Here is a 7,869-nt window from a genome sequence, read left to right on the forward strand (position 1 = left end):
AGTCTCTTATGGTTTGTCTCCCTCCAGATCCCATCGTGTCTCATTTTTTCCTTCCTTACCCCCCACGATCCCCTGCCCTGCCTCTCAGATTCCTCATGTCAGAGAGATCATATGATAATTTTCTTTCTCTGATTGACTTATTTTGCTCAGCATAACATCCCCTAGTTCCCTCCACATCGTTGCAAATGACAAGATTTCATTTCTTTTGAAGGCTGCATAGTATTCCATTGTGTATGTATGTGTGTGTGTATATATCTCAAAGTGTAATCTCAAAATGAAAATGAAAATGAAAAAAATATATATATCTCACATCTTCTTTCATGGAATCTTTTTAAAAAGGGCTTAGAACTAATTAATGAATTCAGGAAGATACAAAGATTTAAGATCAAGGTATAAAAAATCAATTTCCATATCTATATACCAGTAATGATGCTGTGAAGACCAAAATTCAAAATACAACATCATATGCACTCAAAAACAGAAATACCTAGATGTAAATCTAATAAAATATGTACAAAAGTTGTATGCTGGAAACTGCAAAGCACAGATTAAAAGAATCAGAGCTCTAAATAAATGGAGAGGCATTCTGTGTTCATGGATGGGAAGGCTCTATGTGGTAAAGATGTTTGTAGTGCAATTCCCTTCAAAATCTCAGCAAGATTTCTTATGGCTATAGACAATATTATTCTAAAACCTGAAAGGAAAAGAAATTAAAATAGCTTTAAAAATCTGAAAAATAAGAATAAAGTGGGAAGAATCACTCTATTTCATTTCAAGACTTACTATATAGATGTTAATGTATTGCTTATTAGGTGACAGAGACATTGTTCAATGGAACAGAATAGAGAACCCAGAAATAGCCTCACACAAGTAAGTACAGTCAACTGATTTTTGACAAGCATGCAAAAGTAATGGCCCAAAAGAATTGAAAGCAGAGCCTTGAACAGATATTTTTACACTAATACTCATAGCAGCATTATTCACAACAGCCAAAAGGTGGAATCCACCAATGGATGAGTGGATAAACAAACGAAAGTTGTTTATCCGAAAATGTTATTATCCATAAAATGGTTATAAAATGGATATCCATAAAATGTTATCCATAAAATGTTAATAATTGTTTATTCATAAAACGGAGTATTATTTTTAAATAATGTAGTATAGTTTTTAAAATGGAAGGAAATTCTGACACATGCTACAACATGGATGGACCTTGAGGTTATTATGCTAAGTGAACCAAGCTAGACAAGCAAGGAAGAATATTGTACGATTCTATTAACATGAGGTACCTAGAATGATCAAATTCATAGAGACAAAGTAGAACGGTGGTTGCCATGGGCTGGTGGAGGATGGAATGGAGAGTTGTGGTTTAATGGGGACAAAGTTTCAGTTTGGGAAGATGAAAGTTCTGGAGATGGATGGTGGTGATGGTTGTCAAAAATGTGAATGTAGGGCTCCTGGGTGGCTCAGTTGGTTAAGCGACTGCCTTCAGCCTGGGTCATGATCCTGGAGTCCTGGAATTGAGTCCCACATCGGGATCCCTGCTCAGCAGGCAGTTTGCTTCTCCCTCTGACCCTCTTGGTTCTCACGCTCTCTCTCAAGTAAATAAATAAATTTTTTAAAAAACCAGTGTGAGTGTACTTAATATCACTGAAATGCAAACATTGTTAAAACAAGAAGTTTTATGTGATATAAGTTTTACCACAATAAAATAGAAAGCAATGCAATGGAGGAAGGATAATCTTTTCAGCAATATGCTAAAGAAATTGAATATCAATAGAGGGAAAACCCCCTTAATCTAAACCTCACAGTATTAAAAAAATATCAAAATGAATCCTGTTTTAATTGTAAAATGTAAAACTAAAGAACTTTTAGAAGGTAACTCAGGAGAAAGTCTTTGAGACATAGCCATGATACAAAAAGCATGCTCATAAATGGAGAAATTGATCAATTAACTTTATTAAAGTTAATTTTTTCCTCATGAGACACTTTTAAAAGAATGAAAAAACAAGCTACATGCTGGAAGAAAATATTTGCATTCCACATAGTCAACAAAAGACTAATACCCATAACATGGAAGAACCCTAAAAATTCAGCATTAAAAAAACAAGCAATCCAATTAGAAATGGGGCAAAACCACATAGAAACATTTCATCAAAAAGATGGCAAGTGAGCAAATGAAAAGATGTTCCAATCACTATCCATTAAGGAAATTAAAATCAATATTTTAAGGATGGCATGATCATCACATATTTAAGGATGAGATATCATTACATTTATTCAAACAGCCGAAATAAGGACACCTGGATGGCTTAGTCAGTTGAGCGCCCCACTCTTGGTTTCAGCTCAGGTCATGATCTCAGGGTGGTGAGACTGAGCCCCACATTGGGCTCCACACTCAGTGGGGAGTCTGCTTGAGATTCTCTCCCTCTCCATTTCCCTCTGTCCCTCCCCCCAAAAATGAACAAAAAGATCTTAAAAAAGAAAGAAAGAAAGAAAACAGCCAAAATTTAAAAATAATGACAACACCAAATGCTAGTGAGGATGTAGAGAATCTGAATCCCTGATACATTGCTGGTGGGAATGTAAAATGATACAGCCACCCTGGCAAACAGTTTGGCAGTTTCCTAAAACACTAAACACATACTATTATATAGTCCAGCAATTGCACTTCTGGGCATTAATTACAGAGAAATAAAATTTCATGAGTGCATGAAAACCTGTACATGATTGATTGTTCATAGCAGCTTTGTTTATAATAGCCCCAAACTGGAAAGAACCCAAATTGTCCCTTAATAGGTGTGTGGTTAAACAAACTGTGGCACATCCATAGTATGGAAGAGTACTCAGCAATAAAAAGAGACCAAATGAACCATTGAAATACACAGTAACTTGGATGGACTTGGATGGATCTCAAGGGTATTAAGTAAAGAAAGCCAACGCCAATTGGCTACATACTCTATGATTCCATTTCTATAAAATGACAGAATTATGGAGATAGAAACAGATTTGTGCTTCCTAGGGGTTAGGGATTTTGTCAGAGGAAGAAAGTGGATATGGCTATAAAGGGATAGTACAAGGCAGATCTTCACGGTGGTGGAGTAGTCTATATTTGATTATAGCAGTGGTTACATGAATCTACACGTTTGAGAAATTACATGTGTAGAATTACATGTACACATCGTGTATACCTAGTGATATAGAATTAGACACACACATTGTACCAGTGTCAAATTGCTTTTTTTAAAAAAAAGATTTTATTTACTTATTTGACAGAGGGACAGCAAAAGAGGGAACACAAGCAGGGGGAGTGGGAGAGGGAGAAGCAGCCTCCCCACTGAGCAGGGGACCCCAATGCAGGACTCGATCCCAGGACCCTGGGATCGTGACCTGAGCCGAAGGCAGACGCTTAGCCACTGAGCTACTCAGGCGCCCCTAATGTCAAATTCCTGATTTTGATACTGCACTATAATTATGTAAAATGTAATCACCGAGGATAACTGGGTGAAGGGTACATAGGACATTTTTATACTATACTTGTAAGTTCTTGTGAATCTGTAATTGGTTCAAAATAAAATGTTTTTAAAAACAAAATGAAGATTTTCAAGCATAGAAGAACTGACAGAATTCATCACCATCACCAATAGACCAGCACTACAAAAGATATTAAAGGAAGTCCTTTAGGCACAACGTAAATGATGCCAGATGGGAATGAGAACATACACAGAAGAATAAAGAGCTCCAGAAATGGTAAATATGGGAGTCAATTTAACAAAATTTAAATTATTTTTAAAACCTCTTTTAAAATACTTTATTTCTGGGCGCCTGGGTGGCTCAGTGGGTTAAAGCCTCTGCTTTCGGCTCAGGTCATGATCCCAGAGTCCTGGGATCGAGCCTCACATCGGGCTCTCTGCTCCGCAGGGAGCCTGCTTCCTCCTCTCTCTCTGCCTGCCTCTCTGCCTAGTTGTGACTTCTCTCTGTCAAATAAATAAAATATTAAAAATAAAATAAAATACTTTATTTCTTAACACAAAATTTATAACAATGTATTGTGAGGATGCACTGGTAAAATGGATGGCAATATTTGCACAAAGGCTGAGTGAGCACTTATGATGATGATGAGGATGATGATTAAAGTATAGTTGACATACAATGTTACATTAGTTTCAGGGGTACTGTGTAGTGATTTGACAAGTCTGTATATTATGCTATGCTCACCACAAGTGTAGCTACCATCTGTCACCATACAAGCTGAATATATTATTGTAAGGTCTATAAAGTGTATGTGAAATCATATGATATCATGTGATAAGTCAAGAATCTCTACTAGAAATAAAAAAGCAATCCCCCCAAAAATGAAACAGACCAAAGAGATATAGTTAATAATCAAAGGGAATAAAATGGAATCTTAAAAGATACTTAACCCAAAAAGACAAAAAAATTAGGAAGAGGAGAACAAGTAAGAGATGAGATGAAAAAAAAAATAGCAAGCTGATAGATTTAAACCTAACCATCTTAATAATCATATTAAATATTAATGGTCTAAATATCCCAATTAAAAGACAGATTGTCTGATTGGATTTAAAAAGCCACATCCAACTATATGCCTGCCTACAAGAAATTCATTCTAAACAGAAAGATACAAATAGGTCAAAGTAAAAGGATGCTTTGGGTCTGAACAAGATGGCATAGACTCATCTCTCCCTACACCTTTCCACCAAGTACAAGGACAAACCGTGGAAATAATTCAAGAGTCACTCAAAGAAGAACACTGAAAGGTGGTAAGAAGAAAGTGAACTGGTTTGGGATTCCAGAGCTGAAAGAGCAACATAATGGTAAGAGACTCTAAGTCCTCTACCCACCAGGAGAAGTTGACACACATCTGGAGTCTCCTAACCCCCAACATAGCAACAGAAGACTCCCAAGGCCACCTCACTTCCCTGGAAGTAATGGGAGGCCCTCTGACAACACCTAGCACACTCACAGCACCATCAAAGAGAAGAGGCCAGGGGGAGAGCTCTCTTTCTCTGCCAAAAGATACCGGGTATCTGGGGGTCACTGGCAAGTGTGACTCTGCCATAACAAGTGACCTGGCCTGGGAAGGATCTTTGAGTATGTCTTATAGTGGCATAGAGGAGAAAATCTCTGATTTTGAATTTGTTTATTTAAAGCAACACCGAGCCAAAGAAAAAGTCTTATCCCATGCCCAGAATCTCACTGTACAATGATCAGACTTGAGAGAATTTAGGATAAATGCTGCTTGGGCTCTGAGAAAGGGTTGGGGGCCCCAGAGTTGGAGTGACCAACACCATATAGGAATGAACCGGAAGGGAAGCCAGGGGGAATGTACACGAACAAGGTAACAAGGTAATCAACAGGGCTGATTTTATTTTCTTTAATTTTGTCTCTTCTGTTAAATTTTCTAGGGTCCATGTGTACTATGTGTACACTGAGGCAATGAATACCAACAAGAGACAAGGAAAGAGACAAGGGAAAGAGACAAAGGAAAGAGACAAGGGAAGCTCATGGCTAGAGCCCAGGTTCTGTGGCTGGGCTGTCTGCACCTAAATCCTCCCATTAAGTAACTACATGCTAGGTGAGTATACCAGTTCACTCAGCTACAAAGTGGAAAGGTAAGGACAACTTCCTCTTGGGATATGGTAAGGATTAAACCAGCTCATGGATTAAAGTGCTTAGAGCAGTAATGGCCCATAAGAAGTGCCTACATTTAAGGGTTACAATTTTTTTTTAATAGATTCATTCCTGGCTTCTTATTTTTTTAAGATTTTTAAGGATTTATTTATTTATTTATATTTGGCAGAGATTGACACAGTGAGAGAGGGAACACAAGCAGAGGGAGAGGGAGAAGCAGGCTTTCTGCTGATCAGGGAGCCTAAGGCGGGGCTTCTTCCAAGGACCCTGGGATCATGACCCGAGCCAAAGGCAGATGCTTAATGATGGAGCCACTCAGGCACCCCCACATTTTTATATATTTATTTGAAAGAGAGCGAGCGAGCGAGGATGTGTGAGTGGGGAGAGGAGCAGAGGGACAGGGACAAGCAGACTCTGAGCTGAGCACAAGCCTGACACAGAGCTTGATCCCACAACCCTGAGATCATCATCTGAGCCAAAATCAAGAGTTGTATGCTTGACCAACTGAGCCACCCAGGTACCCTCATTTCTGGATTTTTAAATATTTTTGCCACTATTTTAGATTGTATCTTTTTTTTTAGATTGTATCTTTTTAAAATTGTATTTTCAAAGAGATTTTTGCCAATATATAGAAATGCAAAAGAATTTTGCTTCAAATCCAGCAAACTTATTTAATTCCAACAACTACTTGCAGATATTTTTGGGTTTTCCATATAATCATATCTGCAAGTAAGTTTTGTGTTTTTCTTCTTTTTTCGGTTTTGTTTTCGAAAGAGAGAGCATGTGTGCAGGCAGGGCTGGGGAAGAGGCAGAAGGAGAGAGAGAAAATCTTAAGCAGGCTCCATGCTGGACACAAGACGTGGGGCTCGATCTCACAGCTCTGAGATCATGACCTGAGCTGACATCACCAGCTGGACACTTGGCCGACTGAGCCACTCAGGTGCCCCTGTAATTATCTTGTAAATCCAGTCCCTTTTATTTCCTTATCTTGTTTTACGCCCATGGTTGGGATGTCCAGTAGCTCATCTAGAGAAGTCCTCATTGTGCAGCACCTAGGTGGCTCAGGTTTACCATTAATATTTTTCCTTGTCCTATTCTTACTAAGTTTGTATGCTAGGGCTGTATTCATCTTATAAAAATGAATTGAAAACATTTCTTATTTTTCTATTCTCTGAAATAGTTTGTACAAGATTAAAATGATCTGTTTCTTGAAAATGATCTGTTTCTTAACATGTAGCTTTACATGCAAAAGTTTAGGGAAGAGGAGTAGTTTTTATTTATTTATTTGTAAAGATTTTATTAATTTATTTGATAAGGAGAGAGACAACAAGAGAGGGAATACAAGCAGGGGGAGCAGGAGATGGAGGCGCAGGCTTCCCGACAAGCAGGGAGCCCGATGCAGGGCTCGATCCCAGGACCCCAGGATCATGACCCCAGCCGAAGACAGATGCCTAATGACTGAGCCACGAGGGGTAGTTTTTAAGTTACTGATTACATTTCATTTAATTGTAAGACAAATTAGGTTTTTTATTTCTCTTGGATTCCATTCTGGAAAACTATTTTCTAAGAAATTACTCAGTTCATGTTTTCAAATTTGTTTCCATACACTTGACAAATAGCTCCTTATATTTCTGTTTACTTGTGGGAGCATTTGTGGTTAAGTCTCCTTCTCTTTCTTTCTGCTTTCCTTCCTTCCTTTCTTTTTCTTTCTTCCTTTTTAAAAAAGATTTTATTTATTTATTTGACAGAGAGAGACATTGAGAGAGGGATCATAAGCAGGCAGAGTGGGAGAGGGAGAATCAGGCTTCCCGCTGAGCAGCGAGCCTGATGCAGGGCTTGATCCCAGGACCCTGGGATCATGACCTGAGACAAAGGCAGTTGCTTAACCCACTGAGCCACCCATGTGCCCCTAAGTCTCCTTTTCTTTTCTATTGTGTTTTGTTGTTATTTGTGCTTTTTCTTTTTCTTGTTAATATTACCAGAAGCTTGGCTTTATATTTGTATTCCCAACAAATCAGCTTTGGGCTTTGCTGCCTTAAATTGCATTTCATCTGATACCGACACAGCTCAAGTTCACTCTTGGCTAGTTTTTGCATGGTGTATCTTTCTCTCCCTTGACCTTCAATATTATATTTATGTTTCAGGAGGGTCTCCTATAATTGCAGAAAGCTGGGTTGTTTTTCGTATAATGTGGCAATATTTCTCTGTATCTGGAGC

This window comes from Meles meles, chromosome 12 (genome assembly GCF_922984935.1).
Source record: "Meles meles chromosome 12, mMelMel3.1 paternal haplotype, whole genome shotgun sequence".
In the NCBI taxonomy this organism is placed as follows: domain Eukaryota; kingdom Metazoa; phylum Chordata; class Mammalia; order Carnivora; family Mustelidae; genus Meles; species Meles meles.